The sequence below is a fragment of the Lepisosteus oculatus genome, unplaced genomic scaffold (assembly GCF_040954835.1).
Source record: "Lepisosteus oculatus isolate fLepOcu1 unplaced genomic scaffold, fLepOcu1.hap2 HAP2_SCAFFOLD_40, whole genome shotgun sequence".
Lineage (NCBI taxonomy): Eukaryota > Metazoa > Chordata > Actinopteri > Semionotiformes > Lepisosteidae > Lepisosteus > Lepisosteus oculatus.
This window is the reverse complement of record NW_027167934.1, coordinates 161,797-182,618: the sequence shown is the minus strand read 5'-3', so window position 1 is coordinate 182,618 and position 20,822 is coordinate 161,797. Positions and strand designations below refer to the sequence as shown.

Below are 20,822 nucleotides of genomic sequence, written 5' to 3'. Positions count from 1 at the left end.
ATCGCAGGCAACATGAAATTGTCAGGGACATTCAGCTATATACAAAGAAGAGACAGACAAAGTAATAATTCTATATTAACGTGGCCTACATATTGACGCAATGATCAAACTAACTGACATGTTCTGATTCAGATCCCCTGCAGTTCATAATAATTAGAACAATAGCAATGCTGAGTCCTCCCCACCCTACTGAGCACAAATTCAGCTGCTCTCCAGTTCTGTTCTGCATGTTTTTTCATTGCAATTGAGCTCGGAGCTGGAGATGATCTCCATACAGTTCTGTGTTAACTAGCCCGCACTTGCGTGCTAATTTACGGGTTGTGGCAAATGCTTTTTTATAGTTCATATACATGACGGCAACCTGTTACCGAGGAACCTGAGAGGTTTAAAAGCCTCACGAGCCAGGCAGGACTCCAACCTACAATCTTCTGATTCGAAGTCAAACGCGTTATCCATTACGACACTGGCCCATGGAACATGCGCTTGCACTCTACCACAGAGAACAGAAAAAGTGTTGATGTGTCGTGCTGAAATTCCGATTGATTTTGAATTCAAAGAAAAAAGGTTTTCTTCCAAAACACCATGAAATTGTCACATCTTGCAGACAATAGGTGTATTCCATGTTGAAAAGAGAAGAAAGAAAACCATGGAGCCTTTTACAGGTGTGAGGCTTCTTCAGGTGTGAGAAGACCTCACAGTCGAAATGCTGTGTTTCCGTTCTTCTCTTTTCAGCATGCAATAAACCTATTACTTGATCCTTTGCAGCCGAGGCATGCTGAAGTAGCTACCCAGCTGAACATCTAGCAGACTCTACAGTACTTCTCTCCTGTAGAAGTAAAGCAGGGCTTGCTGGGTGAGCTTTTGCTCCGGTAAATTAGGTCACGTGTCATGTTAAATCACTTCTTCTAAACACAACATTTGCTGGTGCTAGCTTTCCCCATGAAAAGAGACATTTCCCTTACAGTACATGACATATCGTTTTTATTCTATCAATAAGTATAGAAATTAAACAAAAGAAAAAATGGTGTCACCAAAGAATGCACAGCTCTGTCGCCTTGGGGAGGTGTCAAGGGCATTGAGCTCCTTGGACATGAAAAGTGCCCGATAAATGCTATTTCTCATCATTTCTCTTGGCGTCAGTTCTGCTATTAAATGGGACGGAGGCAACGGGCTCAGAGAGCAGGTTAAGTGCACACCGAATGCAGATGTGTCTAAGTGTCTGTAAAAGCGCGGTGCTCCGCTGGTGCTGTTCCCTAGTGGCTTAAAGTGCCCGCCTAGTAAGCAGGCGATCCTGGGTCTGAATACCAGCGGTGCCTCTCTCCGTGTCTTGTTGTGCCGAATGTCTCATTTCAGACAAACATGTACAGCTTGGTTCAGTTTAATGCAAGAATTCATTTCCTTTCTGGAATAACTTGTTTTTGAAGAAATCCATACAGCTTGTGAAAGATGAAATCCATTTCTTGGTTGTCAGTGGAAAAAGATTGCCGGCTGCAAGAAGCGCAAGTGATTGTTTTCTTTGACCATAAACCTGCAAATGTAGAGAGCACAAGCGGCCGTCAGTCTCTGTGGCGCAATCAGTTAGCGCGTTCGGCTGTTAACCGAAAGGTTGGTGGTTCAAGGCCACCCAGGGACGCATGTCTCCGTTTTTCCAATGTAAACATCATCACCGCTAAAGAAGATGGCGCAGAAGGCTCCACAGTCGAAACATTGTGCTTCTTTTCTTCTCTTTTCAGCATGGAGTAAACCTTTGCTTGATCCTTTGCAGCCTACGCATCCTGACACAGCTACCTTTCTCTTAACGCGCCTCAATCATTATTCACCAAAACCATCAGCAGAATGTGTCGCCTTTGTGGTGATGTCACTCCTCTGCTTCACAAATGTCCTTATTGACGGACCATTCCTTTCTGCCATTTTTCCGGAGCGGTTATTGATTGCTCCATCATTTCCCTCATACTTTCCATCCCTAGATTGAAAAAAAAACAGAAACAGGCTGACAGGACGACAATCAAATTGCAAAAACTCATCAAAGCACTCGATAGAGTATTTGAATCCACAAGTAGCTACGAGCAACTTTGTCCTGGCTTGCATGAAAGTCGGAAAATGTCAAAAAGAAAAAGATGGTGGCTTTTTCATATTCGTTCTTTTATTTTTAGTTCGTTGGCTCTTCTGTCCATTGTCCTCCTGCCTGGCTCTTGACCTGTGACTGTCTGAACGCACACAGTAAAATTTCATGTGGGGGATTTGTCCTGAGCCTCTGTGAAAGACCCACCCACCCCCATAAATAACTGCTCTAGAAACACGATTGCAAAACTAAACCACAGCTTAAAGAGGAGCTTGTCATGACCGCCAGGCAGTTAAGACCAACTCTTAAGCGATCTAATCAGCACCAGCAGTGGGTGATTATTAACAAACGCTGCCGCACGAGTTAACCCACCTGCACACACTCCACCGTGCGGTACACGGTGCTATTTTTACCATCTTTACCTGCTTCCCGCTGCTCAGTATTGAGTCTATTCCTTGAGAGCTCTACCTGGCATTTTTTCCATTACCTCGTTTATTCTGGATATTGGACTCCCCTTCTGCCTTTTTGACTTTGGACCTCGCCTCTCACCTCGGACTGTTTGCCACCAGTGTTCTCCCTGGATTACGACTTACCTTACGCCTCTTGACCACGAAACAAAGCAAAGCAGAGCAAAACAAAATGAACAAACGAAAACCCTCACGTCCCGCACTTGCATATAACGCCGTTACGTGCCCAAGCGGTATTGTACGTCATCCTAGCACTGCACCCCGGGGCGTACGGTATATGGGAACGAGCACACGCCACGAATCGTCTTGAATCACTCCCTACAGCTGTAAGGTGCCTTGAAGCGTGCACCCCCAACTTTCTTCTTTGCCCATCTGTGAAAGGTAAACTGTTGAACAAACTCTGAACCAGCTCTAAGGAAACTAATCCGATTAGACGTTACTTTGACTCATCTTTTTACGCTCAGTGCTGGATTGCTCAAACTCCAGCTAGGGTTAGGGTTAGCATTCCCACGCTACTTAGACACTTTGTTTACGCTCAGTGCTGGATTTTGGGAACTTCAGGATGAGTGGGAATTTTCTCCTATCTGTCAATTCTGTTTTGTTTTGGAGACTCTTGGCTGCCTATGTTGTACAGTGCAGCGTGAAGGAAACATTTTCCAAAACTGTGTCAGCTCAAAAGTTGTAAGAAAACCTCTCCAGCTGCTTTAACTCTCTTCATTTTTGTCATTTAATGTGACACTCGATGTATAACTGGAGCCTCACATATGCAAATGGTGAGGCTCCAGTTCGACACCCAGTTCGACACCACTTTACAGTATATGACAAAAGCATGGCAGACTGTGCCGGACCGGCAGATAACTTCCGCTTATTTTTACCATATTAAACATTGGAAATCCTCCCACTTGTATTTGTGACACTTGATTTTGGCTCCACCTAAGACACTCTTAAATCTTCAAACACTTTTCTCTTCTCCCGCAACACTCTTGTCTGTCGGCACTATGTGGCAGCGTTGCATGACAACCCCTCTCACCACGGAAAGGAACCTAACAGCTTTGGTAAGAGAGGAGAAAAGGACCTGACCAGTACGGGGCTCGAACCCGTGACCTTGGCGTTATTAGCACCACGCTCAAACCAACTGAGCTAACCGGCCTCACAACAGTGCTCCTCTCTGTGCTGCAAAAAATCGAACTCAGGGAATTTCTTTTGTCCTCCTTTGAATAGAAAGCCGTGTAATTCAGTGTACGGGCTTTCTCGTGCAGTTTCATGGTTCTTGTAACCCAAATCCTACACTGGCCTGAAGTGCCCCCCCATTTCACAGCATTTTTCAGCTGATTTAAAATGTACCTAAAGGAGAAGCATTATTGAAGACCATCAATTACCAAGAGCTTTTGTCAAAGGTTTTGGTGGTCATTTTGAATGACCACAGAGCGCTGTGACCTCGGTTTTACATCTCATCCAAAAGACAGCGCCCTTTTACAACACAGCATCTCCATCACTATACTGGGGCATTGGGACCCGCACAGACCTCATTGTGAGCGCCCCCCAGCCGGCACCATTAACACCGCTTCCAGCTGGAAGCTTTGTTTTTCCCTGTAGCTCATCCTCATCCAGGTACTGACCTGGCTCACACCTGCTTAGCTTCAGTGGGTTTTCAGTTGCGAGTTGCAAGGGGATGCAAGTGATGGAGCCGCTCGCTGCAAAAGCCACTGCATTGGCCGGGAATCGAACCCGAGCCTCCCGCGTGGTAGGGGAGAATTCTACCACTGAACCACCAATGCTCAGTGCCTGGACCTTCAAAAAAGACGCTTTTTTGGTGCTCTGTGCAAAACGCGTCGACATCTGCTTCCAGCTGCAAAATGCCATTTGCGGACGCTGAAGAACTTATTTCCAAGGCAGCGGGTACAAGCGATTGGGCGTTTTAAAACCACCAGGAACAGCAAAGAGGCGCGCTTCTTTGCTTGTGCCGAAACACACCGACTGAAGGCGGACAACGTAGTCGGCAGGATTGGAACCTGTGCGGGGAGACCCCAATGGATTTCTAGTCCATCGCCTTAACCACTCAGCCACGACTACAGCAAGCCCCACCGCCGCTGCGTTCTTGCTACAATCTTACCTGGATCGCGAGGCGCCGGCGGAAGCCTATTTCAAAGTCGTTCTCCGTTTCAAAAAAACATTTCCAAAATACAAGCCTTGCAGACAGACACGCCTCAGAGGACTTAAGGGTGGCTTCATGTCGGAATGATAAAGTCTCCCCGTCCGGACATGAAAATGCCACTTTGTTACACACAAAAAAAGAATCAACAACAGAGAAATGCCCACAAGCATTTGAAAAGCCGCACCACGTCGCACTTGAAATAGCTCTTACATTAGTGGTAGACACAGGAATCGCCTTTTTATTTACGCTCTTACCAACGCGATGGAAAGCAAAACAAAGCAAAGCAGAGCAAAACGAAACGAACAAACGAAAACCCTCACGTCCTGCACTTGCATATAACGCCGTTACGTGCCCAAGCGGTATTGTACGTCATCCTAGCACTGCACCCCGGGTCGTACGGTATATGGGAACGAGCACACGCCACGAATCGTCTCGAATCACTCCCTACAGCTGTAAGGCGCCTTGAAGCGTGCACCCCCAACATTCTTCTTTGCGCATCTGTGAAAGGTAAACTCTTGAGCAAACTCTGAACCAGCTCTAAGGAAACTAATCCGATTAGACGTTACTTTGACTCATCCTTTAAGGGACCCTTGTTAATTGGAGAAATCAATGATTTCGAATGAATTCTGTATGCGTTAAGAGACAGCTATACACAGAAAACATGCAGGACACTGCTCATGATGTTTCCCGAGCCGAAACACAGTGCGTTTTTCCAAGCCATTTGACAAAGCCCGCCCACTGAAAACTGCAGCAGATCGTGTAAAGGCGTTCAACTTTGTAACTACTGCACGCACAGGAAGCAGAATAAATTCCTCTTTTCAAACTGTCAAAGGTTTGCTGCAGGACATCGCACAATCTCTTTTGAACGGGGACAAACGATTTCTTATGGGGCGCAGTAAGTACAGACGTTTATAAAGCTCCACTCATGCCGACGATGCAGCATGAAGAAGCGCAACCTAACGTTTGACAGACAAAAGCCGGGCGCCGCTACGAGCAATATGAAATCAAACTGACAGCACACGGCGTTTCGCGCTGACTCAAAAGTGATCTCGACAGACGATGTTCTCTGCATAACGCTGAAAGAGCTAAAGAGCGTTTCTGTTGAGACGTAACCCATTGGGCAAAAGACGTATAATATACGTCTATTAAACGCATATCTTAGACGTCTAAATGTGGTCTACAATTCGTCTAGAATGAAATTCTAATATACGTCTAAAGTTAAACGTCAATTATACGTCTATATTTAGACGTTCATTATACATAAATGGTTGGAGTTCTATTATACGGATAAATTTAGAGGACTATTATACATATATGGTTGGAGTTCCGGATAACTTTAGAGGTCTATTATACGTATATGGTTAGAGGTCTATTATACGTATAACTTTAGAGGTCTATTATACGTATATGGTTAGAGGTCTATTATACGGATAACATTAGAGGTCTATTATACGTATATGGGTAGAGGTCTATTATACATCAAAGATAGATTTTATAGGTGTAGAAACAAGTAAAACAAGCCAATGATTAGGTTTAGAAATGTATTCTGAAAATACACATTCACACCTGAAACATATGTATTTCAAATTATACATTGTATACAATCAATCAACAATCAACATATGGGCAATAATCATAAAAACACAACTAGTCTTAAACTTCAGCTACAAATTCTGGTAACATGACAATATACAGTATAGTAATGACAAACACAAAACTAATTACATTAACACACTAACTCAAAACCACATTTTGATTCAAATATACATTTTAAAATGTACAACTTCTATATTTCCAAGAAAAAAATATTACATAAAATATAAAATATTACAATGGAAGTTAAGACGATTTTTGTCCACTATTTGCAAACCCTGTCTAATTGTCCTAACAGTTAGAACCAAAAACCTATTATTTTCAGAGTCCAGATCTCCTGGCCCCCTGCCTTGCATATGCATTCTTCAAGTAACACATTGCGTGCTCCTTTATTTCTTTTTCTGTTGATGTAGGGTGGGACTTCAGCACCGCAGCTAGGAGAAAATTATATAATATTACTTCCCAAATAAATGATGATTAATATCTTCTTTAGTATAATCTAAAAAATGAACGGTTTACTAAGCTCAAAGCTGAAATAAATGTATAAAATTTGCCTTGCATCATAGCAGTTGAGCAATAAAGTCTGTCCTAATTAAAGAGTACCCAAAGTTTGAAAGTACAACATAGAATAAGAATAAGAGAAACGGCAAAACGATTTTGTGTCATCTTCCCCATTCACACTATTTTATGTGCCATTTTTTTGCTTATTCACATACTATTTTAATCAAAATAATATTAAGAAAGATCTGTATGTATTCAGATAGTATTATTATTGTTCATACTTACTCGTCAAAAGAGGATTGCTGAGATATTTTCGGATATACTTCTACGTTTGAAAAACGTGTCCAAAATGGTGACCAACGAATACTAGCAATGCATTGTGGTATATAACCGGAAAATATGCTGGGTTCGATATTTTCTCAACGTATGCGTTTATTAATGTTGTCGATATTATGGTTGAAATTTAACATTGATAATACATCGCTGCTATGAGCTGATGTGCAATTTTAACGCATGCAATAAGTAAGGATCGGTCACTGTTGTATGGTATTATATATAATGACATTATGGAATAGGATGGGGACAGGCCTGGCATCACGGGGGGAGGGGGGAATGTCGCCCCTTTAGTTTTGGGCAAAAAGTTTTACCTAACTTAATTTGCACCCTAAAAAAATAGTTGTACTTTGTCAATGGTCAGACAACACTAAATGACACGAACAGTCACTCAGTCTGTTTGATGGGCAGGAGGGCTATCCGTCCAGGAACTGCACATATTATTGAGTGTCAACATTACGATCCTGTTTGCTCAGGTGGACCGATTCCTTGCAGTAGTTTATCATTATACTTAAAATCGTTATATAACTAGGACTAGTTATAGCAGTCTGTGCTTTCTGTTGGTTTTACAACATTTTTTTCTTAACGATTCAGAACGTCCATGTAGCTGCAAAAATGAACGCTTATGGTACTTTTCGCTCCAGGCAATACAAACCTTGAGAGTGACGAAAAATGTGAAACTGAACTTCATCGCAAATACCAGATTGCTAGTCGTTATCTTCTATCATGAAGCACTAATCAATGGCATAGCTGCGAGATTTCATTTGGGTAGCTGCACCGTACAGCTCCGTTTCAACCGAAATATCACTCCCCCCTCAGAATTTCAGACGCCCCCCTACAGATTTTTCCTCGGGCACCGCGCACTGATGGGGGACTTTTGTCAAGAAAATAAAAATAGAAATAGAAAAATACGGCACTCTGCACAGTGTACGAAGTAAATTATTTTCGCAGTAATTAATTTATTATATTTACTATATTTATTATACACGTGTAAATTAATTGCTGCGAAAATAATTTACTTCGTACACTGTGCAGAGTGCCATATACTCTTAGTTGCGGCACACACGATACATACAGTAAAAAGCCTCAGGCACTGTGTTAGATGTGTTTTCGACGTTATATATGCATTTGTTAATGTCGTCAATTTTACGGTTGCAATTCGACGTTGATTATACTTCGAGGCGACGTATATATACGTATAGCCGTAATTTCACCGTAAATATACGTATATTCGACGAATCAATGCCCACTGGGAACAAGCTCGCTTCTTTCTACCATGATGTCACCATGACCAAATCTGTCTTTAAACACCTTGCTCAGTCTCTAACGAGACTGTCAAAAATTGCTTTCGCCGATTGTATTGCAAACCGGCGGAAGCGGAGTATTGGGAAAAGTTTTCAACTAGCAATAATCCCGCCTCGGCTAAACCTCACAGGCTACGATACTGCCACTGCGCAAAGCTGACGGTTGCCAGGCAACCGCGGGGATCCTATGGAAATCGTTATCAATCGTCTCATGGCATGTCGTTGCTGTAACGCTTCATATTTGTCGTCTTCTTCTAGCTTGAGGTTTTGAAGAATTTCATGACAGACAAGGGCTCCGTTGGGAACAAAGAAACCCGTTGATTCTTTTCAGCAGCAGAAATACAACCCTTTAAATACAAGATGACAGAACAATGACGAAGGGCATGCTGGGAGGAACTCATGCACTACAGAGGAAAGGGGGCGGGCACGTACAGTTCACATTCAAGCCACAAGTACTCTTCTCGGATGTTGCACAAACAAATCCTAACGTCTTGAAAGCATTGCGGCATGTTTGTGTCCCACTTCCCGTGGCTGCAGGATGACTGACATGAACGGACAAACACAATCTGTGGCGTTTAGCGTGACATAGTCTTGCAGGCATCGTGCTGTCTCACTGCAATACTATACCGCTGGAGGAAACAGTCCATCTGGCCATGAAACTCATTTGAACGTCTAGCTACAGCAACTAACAATATCATGATTTATTCAGGATGTGTGGAATCAGCACGTCCCGGAGACAGCTTCCGAAATCGTGAGCATTCTCTGGTGGTAGGGGCGTTCAAGATGGCGCTCAGGTGGGAGGTAAAGTTTAGTGGTTGAGGAGTTTTTTTGAGTTTTTCATGACCTGAATGTTAATTTTTGCTTTTTTTGACTACAGAAAAATAAGGACTTAACACTACTTGTTTAAACTTCAGTTATAATTGAAAGAAAAAAAAACGATTTTTTTTAGGTTTAAGAATTTCGATATGAGTAACACTGGGAAAAGAAAAGAGAGTGCTGGGTCTTCGAAGGAGAAGTCTAAGAAACCTCAATCGTATATGTATAGCACTACAAGAAAATTGATGGCAACTAAAGGGAAAAGTGAAGCAGCTGGAGGGGACGTGGAAAGAGTGCTGGAGATGCGCTCGTACGCGAGCGTTCGCAGCCCAAGTGAGACTCAGCTGCCAGAGGAAGAGCCGGAGTCCCTGCCCAGCACACCTGTGAAAACCCCGGCAGCCAAGAGAGGAAGGGGCGACCTGATGCTGGAGGAGCTCCAGACCAACATCTTCAACATGATGGCACAGAGCATGGGTGAGCTGAAGGAAATGATTTGATCTAATACAGTCGCAATCGAAAGTCTTAAAAAGTCCATGGACTGTGTGTTTAAAGAGGTTGAAGACTTAAAGAGTGAAGTAAAAGTTCTTAAACAAGTAAATACCAAACAAGAAAAGCATATTAAAGAACTTGAATTGAAAGTGAACGATGTAGATAGATACCGTCGATGATGGAATTTAAAATTATTTGGAGTTAAAGAGGAACGTGATAAGGACCTTGTTGCAACAGTGAAGGGTATCTGTAAAAGGACCCTGCCGGACCAGGAGGACGTAATATCGGCCATTGACTTTGTTCACAGGCTCGGGAGAGCGAACATGTCTGGGCAAGTGCGCCCCAGATCGATTATAATACAGTTCACCAAGAGGACGGCGAGGGACATGCTGTGGCGAGCGGCGAGGGGGAATGAGTATTTGAATGGGAACAAACTGAGGTTTGCAGAGGACCTGTCTGCCGCGGACAGGAGTACCAGGAACCAGCTGTGGCCCCAGGTTGAAGCTGCCAGAAGAGAGGGGAGGAGAGCCTACTTTGTGGGAGCGAGGGCCTTTGTGGACGGGAAGGAGATTTGCTCCCAGTGACTGCTCAGTTAATGATTATGTTTGGTTATATTTGTTATACCAGTATATACTAGTGTTTCTTTAGTGTTAGTTTGGAATGGTGTAGTTAAGTGTTAAGGACTGTTATAGTTCTGGTTGTTGTAACAGAAGAAATAAGGTTCTTGATCCCGAGATGAAGTAAAACAGATGAGTTTATTGCATGCAAGGAACAATAAAGCCGAAGTCTTGTTTCCCGCAAGAAACAACAAAACCGAAGTATTGTTCCACGTACTGTTACAAACTTTTGGGTTATATAGTGTTTTCTTCTCCGTTTCTGACGTCACTCGGTCTGATGGTAAAGAGGGGGGTTCATGGTATTTGGCCAGTTTACGATGTTCTGGGCAAATGGTCAGTTTAACATTACACCCAGGGGGGTTCCTAGCTTGCATCTGCAATCCTTATCAGTTAACCCCCTTTCCTGCCATAAACCCCAGCTTGTGACTTAGAAGTCTAAACCCCCTACAGAAAGGATTAAATTCAAACCCCCGTCTTCACATCTTTCTTCATTCCCCCCTTATAAAATATGGCATACGTCAGTGTAGCCTATTTTTATACATACAATGTCAGGGCAGATCTTTCCTTTCTTGGCGAACAGGTATGTATTGCCATGTCATTGTACGTTCCACGGTTATAGCAAGATGTGATACATGTTTTTGTGAATGTGATGATTACAATTATACATATAAACAATACTACTCCTACGGATAAACACTATAAAAAGGTTCCACCCCAGGCCCCAAACACAGACTTTACCCATACTGAAATTTCTGTCCCTCATTGTAAATGTGTTGGGCCTGATCTGAGATGTGCTCAGAATTATCAGGAATATATGTGCAGCATTCAGTGCCAATTACTGCACAAGTTCCTCCTTGGGCCGCCAGTACATAATCTAAAGCTAGTCGGTTCTGCATGCCACTGTTCTGAGGGCTACCATTTCATCATTAACAGCCTTCAGACTAGATGAGGTAGAATTTGCTAATTCTTCTAAAGTCGAGGCCATTTGAATTAACTCTCGACTCAGAAAGTTCATGCCGGCTTGTGGAAATATTATACCTAAATAATATTCCCAATCAGCCAATTTTCTTTGTGGTCTGTGGTTAGGTCCGAAGGGGCTGTGGATTTGAACACGGATATGAGGAACCACATATCCTAAATAACATGAGCCAGACCACTGGGCTGGCAACCATGGGTAGGCTCGTTTTCCACAAATGAAATATGTTCCGTTTGGCGCTCCCCATGCCTCTGAAAATAAGAAACTTATACCGAATTGTGGGGTGTGCCGATCCCATCCTGGAATTTGGAAGGTAGAGGTGGATATATTTGCAGCGATGGTAAGGTTGCAACGACTCCATCCAACCAAGTGCAGACCATTAGTGTGCTGAAAACATATGTTTCCCTCACGTTCCTTATTTAGAGTCAGGTATGGTGGTGTATGGCTTCTGTTATATTTAGGAGCGTAAGAGCCTGTGAAACTCGTGGGCTCTAAGCCTCGCTCCTGTAGATATTGTAATGTTGTGCAGGTTAAAGTCGTGTTATGGCAACCCCCATAGTTTGTCATATTAAATTTTCCTAAATTATCCCTCCAAATGATCATGCCTATGACTTCCTCGCGACGCCAAGGAATGGCTCCCATAGGAAGTCCTCCCTGTACATATTTGGGTAATGTGGCACACACCCAGCAGGCACTTTGGTTGGTTTTCTTAGCTGTCAGATAGGAGAGGCCTAAAAAGGAATTAATTCCATGTTCTCCTTTGTGGGAGAGATGATCATTAATTCCTGCGGAACATAGTCCTACAGCAACAATTATTGTTATAAACAGAAATGATTTCATTCTGAGTCTGTAAATGGGGATGAGGCTCGTCGGCAGTGTGGCGCGTGGATCCAGCGATCTTTTCCTTCCACTCGAACCGCAGACTCGGTTGTCAACAGGATCTGGTAGGGTCCGTCCCACCTGGGCTGGAGAACCTGTGAAGGAAATTTCCTGATCCACACCCACTCTCCTGGGATGAGGTCGTGCCCTCCTTCAGGTGGTGGTCCCCACGCCTCCAGGACCTGCTCGCGGGCTCCTTGGGTGGCCTCTGTCAGCAACTTGCAATAATACAAAGGAATGGTTGATCCATCTGAGGAAACCCCAGTCTCAGCACCTGTAAGAGAACTTGTTTCAAATTATTAAAGGCGGCTTTTGCTGCGGGAACCAAGGCAATCTTGTCCTTGTACTGCACTCCCCCCTTAAGCAGATCTGTTAAGAGTTGTGCTCACCCTGTAAAAAACATTGCACCCAGGCCCTGTTAAAATTTCACAATGCTAGACACAAAAGGGCCTTATCATAACTGCTTCTATTAGACACTCTAAAGCTGAAGCAACTCAGACTTGTGGGTTTCCTCGTCAGGGGAAGCACTCAGAATACCATCAACATACTGAGTGATCACAGCCAGTTGAAGCCACGTGATACCCTGTTCTGCATAGTCATTCTTTGTAATGCATAATATTCCAACCCAATAGATCTGGAATAAAACCACCCATTAAAATCTGGTACTCGGCAAGTAAAACTTGCTGTCCCAATACTCCTGTGGCCTCCTGCCATCTTCCCATATACATTGCTCTATAGTACACTGTTGAACAGATGAGTGAAACAAGCAGGACAGTAGTGCTCCAGTATCCCCTAACAGAGAAACCAACACTCCATTAACAGTACATTTTTATCCACTGGACTGGGACAGACTTAGGGAGGCTACAAGGGATTTACAGGATCTAATCGTTAGGTAAACAGATTTTCTCACAAGACGTTATTCTCCCCAGTCTCGATTCTAAACCTACACCGTTTCAGCATGTCTGGTTTCGAGACATTCGAATAAAACCAAATTGTTTCCATTATTGCAACTAATTGTATAAATTACAATTTATAATAATTTATAATAATACAAAAACTGTTTAACTACTTTTACGTCCACCTGTACTGTACGTATACGTTTCAGACGCTCTTATATTTTCCAATCTCCTTAAGTTGATTTTCGTCAAGTCTCTTTAGTTACGTCTCTAGCCAGTCCCGCTGGCTAAACACACTCACACCGTCATTTAGTATACCAAAACTCACAGTTACACACATACATGCCGGCACACAAATTCATAAAACACACATACACATCGAGAATATATTTTTCTCTTCGTAATACAATGTGCTGTATTCTTGTTTTACTTCTACATGAATCCTTTTAATTCCTGAAGCGCACTCCAGGTTCGCTGCATTTCTAATTTCGGGTGCGGTACTTTAGCCCACCGGTCAATATCTTACGGTTTTGGATTTGATCGTATGGGGGAAATCAGGGAAGGTAGGTGCGATTGCAGACCCCCTCGACGGGGTGCGAGACAGTGTTAGAGTGGCACTGTCATCAACGGCGCCAGCCCCTGCTACATCAAGTCCTTTCCCACTTCGAGTGAGAGTACAGATCTGCGGGCGCCCTCCCTCTGACAGGGGAGACCCTGATCCGTCTTTATCACACTCATACCAAGTGTTATCCCAATCAGACCCCCCTTCTCCATATGGCCACTGAGGGAATTGATCCCAATTATTTTCGTTTCCTGCCTGTTTGTTCCCCTGTGGGAGAGCAGGATATAACTTAGTCGCTGGCTGCAGCACATTAACCAGTGCAGCGTGACCAGGAGTTAATTCCTTCTTTAGTTTCTCATTCTCCTGTACTGCCTCTTTTTCTATACTCTTTCGTAGCGAGTAAAATATCTTTTCTTCCGGGTTTTTGTTTTCCCCGTAAACACACTTTTAAGTCACATCCCAATTTCTTTTTTTTTTTCTCATGTATCTGCCACCACTGGTGCCGGCCGTGCACCAGGGTGGGAGCTACATGCTTGTGCTTTTGCCAATCAATACTCATATATGCTTTCTTTACAGGCGTCTTCGCCCCCAAATTCCCTCTGACAAACTCAGCTTTTTCCATATTTTTCTCCTTCTTTTCCGTCAACTTACACTTTTCCGATATTTAAACGGACCCTTCCACCACTTTCTCAAACCATCAGTTAGCGCACATGTTCGGTCTCTTTAAGATTTACTTTTGTCGTGTGTGAGGTAACAGCTCATTCAGTAGGGGGATGTTTTCACTTGGAAAAACCTGTGCATTCCTGCACTCATTCAGCTAAGCGCGTCTGTTACCTCCAGATCTAAATGCCTCTCCGAGACTTTAGAGAGGACTTATACCGCACTGTTCACAGGTAAGAAACGAGACCTCGAAAACCCCCTTTCTTGATCAGTAATTCACCATCCCCAGAACGTCAGCATCGCTGCTTTTGCCCCGGGGTGGACTTACGCACTGAGCTCAATCAGGGCGATTCTCGGGTCTCAACGTCCTTTAAATCCTGCTACTTAATGCTTTGCTCTTTATTATGAGGTGTGTTTATGTTAGTGTCGTGCGTGTGTATATGTATTTCACAAACAAGGAAAACACCAAAAACATACATACATATATCTCTTCTACTCCTGTTTCCTTTAAAACAAAAAAAAAAACCACGCCACGCCAGAAACCACGCCACTCCAATCTGTGCACGATCAAGGCGTAGCTAATCTCAGGACCCCGGGCGTAATTAAAGCCCACACCAATCCTGGATTATACGTGCATTTAATGCACCACTCAGCTCCAGAACCCCGGGCGCAATTAAGGCCCACACCGATCCCGAGCCACAGAACTCCGGGTGCAATTAAGACCCAAACCAGTTCTGACCTTCAGAACTCCGGGTGCAATTAAGACCCACACCAGTCCTGAACTACGTGCATTTAATGCACCACTTGCTCTAGAACCCCGGGCGCAATTAAGGCCCACACCGATTCTGAGCCTCAGAACTCCGGGTGCAATTAAGACCCAAACCAGTTCTGACCTTCAGAACTCCGGGTGCAATTAAGACCCACACCAGTCCTGAACTTCACGGTAAGGGTCCAAAACCCGTTCAAAACTCCACGCGCAATTAAGGCATACACCAGCTTCGAACGCCTGTACACAATACCGCGGAACCCCTGCCAGACCAAATTCTGGGCTTACAGCAACCAACCCATTACATATACCGGTGCCTTCCCCGGGCCAGAGGAATTCAGAAACTCACGTTTACTCCGTCATCTCGGGCGATTCTCGCAGGGAGCAGAGATTTCCCAATCGGTCAGAGAGAGTCAGGACTTTTAAATAAAAGAGGAGTCCTTACCTCTTAGTTATGTGCGCGCTGACCGTCTCTCCTGCCGATGGGAAGTTCTGCGCCTTCTGGAGCATCCGCCGACTACGCCAAATTTGTTGTAACAGAAGAAATAAGGTTCTTGATCCCGAGATGAAGTAAAACAGATGAGTTTATTGCATGCAAGGAACAATAAAGCCGAAGTCTTGTTTCCCGCAAGAAACTACAAAACCGAAGTATTGTTCCACGTACTGTTACAAACTTTTGGGTTATATAGTGTTTTCTTCTCCGTTTCTGACGTCACTCGGTCTGATGGTAAAGAGGGGGGTTCATGGTATTTGGCCAGTTTACGATGTTCTGGGCAAATGGTCAGTTTAACATTACACCCAGGGGGGTTCCTAGCTTGCATCTGCAATCCTTATCAGTTAACCCCCTTTCCTGCCATAAACCCCAGCTTGTGACTTAGAAGTCTAAACCCCCTACAGAAAGGATTAAATTCAAACCCCCGTCTTCACATCTTTCTTCATGGTTCTTTGAAAAACTCAATAGTTTAGACAGTCTTAGAGTTAGTTATTTGCTTTTGTGTGTCTTTTTCATGAATGCCAGAGGTACTCGAAATGTTGTTAAAAGAAAAACTGTGTGCTGAGTTTTATTTTTTACAGGAAACGCATGCATGTTGAAACTAAAGTTTATAAATAATTGAGAAATATTAAAGCAAGGAAAATATGATACGTGTAAAATATACAATTTGATCACATAATTACTTAATTACCTCTGGTAGTTAAATGCTTTTTTCTGCTGCGTTTTTTTTCTCTTGTACATGACTCTGATCCTCTTGTTGTATTTGTATTTGTAAATTCTATGTTTAATAAAAAAAAAATAAAAAAAGCATTCTCTGGTGGTGTCCTGCAGGCTTCCTGTGGGTGTGCGTTGGTGGTATAGTGGTGAGCATAGCTGCCTTCCAAGCAGTTGACCCGGGTTCGATTCCCGGCCAACGCAGTGGCGAATGTTTTCAAATGCTGTCATGAGCCTTGGATTGTGACTAGCAAAGCGAAGCCATTTGAAAGAGCTAAAGCACTGCAAAACGGAATTGAGGGAGAATCTTACAGGGGATTCTGAGCGGTGTCTGCATACACGCAGTCCGATACGGGTGCTGAAAGCTTGAGCTACTCTAAATGTCATGCTGGCTTTCCCCGGAGTAAATCTGTTACATTGAAAGAATGCTTCTCGCAGGTTCAAAAAGGGACCCTTGTTAATTGGAGAAATCAATGATTTCGAATGAATTCTGTATGCGTTAAAAGACAGCTATACACAGAAAACATGCAGGACACTGCTCATGATGTTTCCCGAGCCGAAACACAGTGCGTTTTTTCAAGCCATCTGACAAAGCCCGCCCACTGAAAACTGCAGCAGATCGTGTAAAGACGTTCAACTTTGTAACTACTGCACGCACAGGAAGCAGAATAAATTCCTCTTTTCAAACTGTCAAAGGTTTGCTTTACGAACGCCGCAGGACATCGCACAATCTCTTTTGAACAGGGACAAACGATTTCTTATGGGGCGCAGTAAGTACTGTTACTGTCACTGCTCGATACCGATGTTGGCCTACTATACCATGTTCAGCCACTGCTAGAAAATGTACGGCTCTAGCACCGGAGCAAACAACAGGAGGGCCGATGTCGAACAGGCACACGTGTCAGACATGGAGAGCGATGAGAATGGGATTCGAACCCATGCCTGCAGAGCACAATGGATTAGCAGTCCATCACCTTAACCACTCAGCCACCTTGTCGATGAAACTGGGCTGTCCGGACATGGGTTGGCGCGCTCCAGATGATCTTTTTCTTTTTTTCCCCACGTACTCGAGGGTCATTTTCCTGTTCCACATGTGATTTCAACATTTTCCTTGGGAGATGTCAAGCCAGCAAGCCACTGCTGTGGTTCAGTGGCCAGTGTGGAGTTCAGTGGCCCTGTTGTACACAGAAAGCACATTGAGCTCCTTGGACATGAAAAGTTCCAGATAAAAGCCATTTGTCATCCTTTCTCTTGGTGTCGATGTTGCTATTGTATGTAAAGGTGGCAACTTGCTCAGCGAGCAGGCGGAGCACACACCGAATGCAGATGTGTCTGAGTGGTGTGTCCAAGTGGCTGCAAAAGGACAACACTCCTTGGGCGCCGTGGCTTAGTTGGTTAAAGCGCCTGTCTAGTAAACAGGAGATCCCTGCCTACGGCTAGACTTAATTAAATGCAAGTATTCATTTCCTGTCTTTAACGCGACTTGTTTTTCTTAAAATGGATGCAACTTGCAAAACATGAAATACAAGCCTTGCTAATCAGCGCTAGCGGCTGGCAAAAAAAAGGAGTCAGCTATTTTTTTTTCTTTAACCTTAACCCTGCTAACGGAGAAGAGTTAAACGACCGAGTCTATGCAGCTTAAACGGTGCGCAAGTCGGGTTCTTAGCTGAAAGGGTGGTAAATCACGCTCACCCCAGTCCTTAATCTTTTAAAGAGGATACAAAATTGAACCTAGTCGCCACATCACATACATCCTGTTAAATGATAAAAAGGTAACATCTATCCTCGCTCCAGAGTAAATCTCACGTTGAGGGCATCTTTTTTTTCACTTTACCGTGAGTCGGGCTCGGCTGCACAGAGGAGAGAGCAGAGCAATGAGGTCACAGGGACAGGGGAGTCACACGCTGGCGGTTTGAATACGCGGAAGATCACTGAGGGATCCACAGTATGTGGACCCTCCGTTCGCCATCAGTCCACACTCCGGACTCTGAATCCTGCCATCCGAGTTAAGATCTCGGCGGAACCTGAGGCGCAGTTCCTTCTTAAAACGTAATCTGGTGAGCATTTCTAGAATCGCACTTGTATAGATGCAGCCTTTAATGTGTTGCTAGGTTAAAATTGATGACTTCTTGTATTTCAGTAGGCAACTGCCCTCTTGATTTTGGATTGAATTTCTTTATTACAGGGGCGCTTTTATGAAGACAGAGTCATGTTCAGGTACTTTGCTTGATGGAGGAAGCTCATTTCGGACTCTGTGATCTGCTCACCTTGAAAGGTCTGCTGTACTACTACAAGAGAGAAGTAGGGTCTGGAAGAAGGGACAATTTTATGATGCTTTGGAAGATAGTTTTTTTTTTCTTATACTGAAAATGAAAAGTAGTTGTTTCTATATGGACTCAGTCTTTGGAATTTGTATATTTATACATTTCAGTGAACCCTCAGCCATTCCTTCTGTATTGTAATTCAATTTCTCTTTTAAAATTCCTTCCCCACTTCTAGGACCTGCAGTTGCTGAACTCCACAATGGCTTCTATTGGAAAGTCTGTGACTGAGACCATTATTTATTTAGGAGCAATGAGCAATTCTTATATAAATGCAATAAAATCATTATGCTCAAACTATGAGAGAGAATTTTAAAGATAATTTAAGAAATCAGTCTTAGCTTGTATCTATACACAGATGGTATTAATTATTTTCAAAGGAAACCCGCGAGGATTCCCCTGGTGTGCAAGATGTGCCTGAATACTTTTGATCAGCTTCCTGCTCACTTCAAGAGGGCGTGTATGAAGCACGCCACGGCAGAAGAGATCAGGTGGCCTCTCAACAGGCGAGGGAGGACATGATGAATCACCTGAAGAACGGGGTCATCGTGGATTACCACAGAATAGAGATCAAAGGACACTTTGTGGGCTTGAAATACAAAGAAAATCATGTTCTATGGGACAAGATAAATACAAAACTTAAGCTTTTATTTTAATGAGATTTATTTATAAAGCATAAGCAATCATTTATTACATTAATATATGTGAAAATAACATTTTAGTATCATACGTTTAGTATATTTAGTCCCTAATGCTGAAAGAAATGATCATAGAACATGACATCTAACCTTACCTGCTGTGTTTTTAATCCCTATTGCTCAATGCACGGTGAAAGCATTGCATACATATGTCTGACAATGAGGAATGGGCCCCTGAGACAGTCATTTGCCTGTTTCACAAATGATCGTATTTTACTAGAGATTCTGTTTGGGATTCAGATGTGCATTCGGACAGCAATCCCTTTCAAGAAATGATACGTTCTGGATGAGGTCAAAGGTGCTGGAACACTGTATTTAGGATGTGTTTGCAGAGACTGTGTGTCTCCTGCTTCAACGCAGTGAGAAATAGATGTGCTCCTGTAATTCATTGGTACATGCCCAGGGCAGTAAGCAGTCTGAGGATTTATTTCCAGACGGCATAGAGCAGTGAAGCAGTGAAGTAGTGCAACACACTGGATCATTATATTATTAGAATCTATTCTACTTAAATTATTACATTATACACAATTTGAGTTCATTTTAAAAAGTAAAAGGTAATGAAAGGAATGCATTTTCGTAAGAAAGATAATACCGATATGCATGTGATAATCTTCCTTATATCATGTAGTGCGTCATTTGGACACTTTGTGGGATTGAAATACAAAGAAAATCATGTTCTATGGTACAAGATAAATACAAAACTTAAGCTTTTATTTTAATTAGATTTGTTTATAAAGCATAAGCAATCATTTATTATATTAATATATGTGTGTAGCGGCGAGGCTTATTAATAAGGCAGAATTAAGTGTTCTGAGCCTTCCCAAATGAGGCCCCATTTCTCTGTTCATCTCTGTGGTGCAGCCACAGAGAGACTATTCATGCAGGGTGATTTAAGGTCCTAGGACAGCTCCCAAAGGGGGATGCACTTAGCTAAGCCTGGCTATCATGATCAATGGTCATCCATTGGCGCCTATCTGTCTAGGGAGTGCCAGTTGGACATCTGGACTGCATTACTAAGTGTCAGGACTAAGTGACTCATATCTCACCTTGATCAATCAATCAGGGACTGGTAGGGCCGAGTAACCCACGTGGGACTCTGATGCCCATGGAACTTTCAGCCAATCAATGAGCTGAAGTTCCTCCAGGTAAAAACAGGCAACACAGAGAGCCTGTGAGATTCAGTAAGATTCAGAAGGGAGGATTCAGAGGATTCTGTGGACAATTCTAAAGGGAATTCAAAGGAGAATTCCAGGGCAGGGCGGCCCAGGAGCAGAAGGCTCCCAAGGGCAGGACATTCTCGCAGCGCGCCTCCTGACCATCCTGAGACTCAGCCCGGACAACCACGGAACGGCCAGTGTGTCCGAGTGCCAGAACTTTCCTTTGTTCTAAGAGTCTAGAGCGGAGGTTGCCAGAGAATAACCAGAGGATCCACCCGAGGTTAGCACCAGCAGCAGGCCTCGTGAACAGGTCGGAACTGTGGACAGCTGAATCACTATTCAGAACTAGCTCTTCATCAGAAA

At 43.5% G+C, this 20,822-nt stretch overlaps 5 non-coding genes across 5 annotated transcripts; 2 read left to right on the top strand and 3 right to left on the bottom strand.

Annotated features, from left to right (window-relative positions):
- Positions 1 to 1,559: 1,559 nt before the first annotated feature.
- Positions 1,560 to 1,633, top strand: trnan-guu (transfer RNA asparagine (anticodon GUU)). Its single transcript has one exon. It is a non-coding gene; the product is annotated as a tRNA-Asn (tRNA).
- Positions 1,634 to 3,605: 1,972 nt separating this feature from the next.
- Positions 3,606 to 3,679, bottom strand: trnai-aau (transfer RNA isoleucine (anticodon AAU)). Its single transcript has one exon. It is a non-coding gene; the product is annotated as a tRNA-Ile (tRNA).
- A 557-nt stretch (positions 3,680 to 4,236) lies between these two features.
- trnag-acc (transfer RNA glycine (anticodon ACC)) lies at positions 4,237 to 4,307 on the bottom strand. The gene has a single exon. It is a non-coding gene; the product is annotated as a tRNA-Gly (tRNA).
- Positions 4,308 to 8,431: 4,124 nt separating this feature from the next.
- LOC138228245 (U4 spliceosomal RNA) lies at positions 8,432 to 8,573 on the bottom strand. The gene has a single exon (XR_011185331.1). It is a non-coding gene; the product is annotated as a U4 spliceosomal RNA (small nuclear RNA).
- Positions 8,574 to 16,415: 7,842 nt separating this feature from the next.
- Positions 16,416 to 16,487, top strand: trnag-ucc (transfer RNA glycine (anticodon UCC)). Its single transcript has one exon. It is a non-coding gene; the product is annotated as a tRNA-Gly (tRNA).
- The last annotated feature ends 4,335 nt before the right edge of the window (positions 16,488 to 20,822 follow it).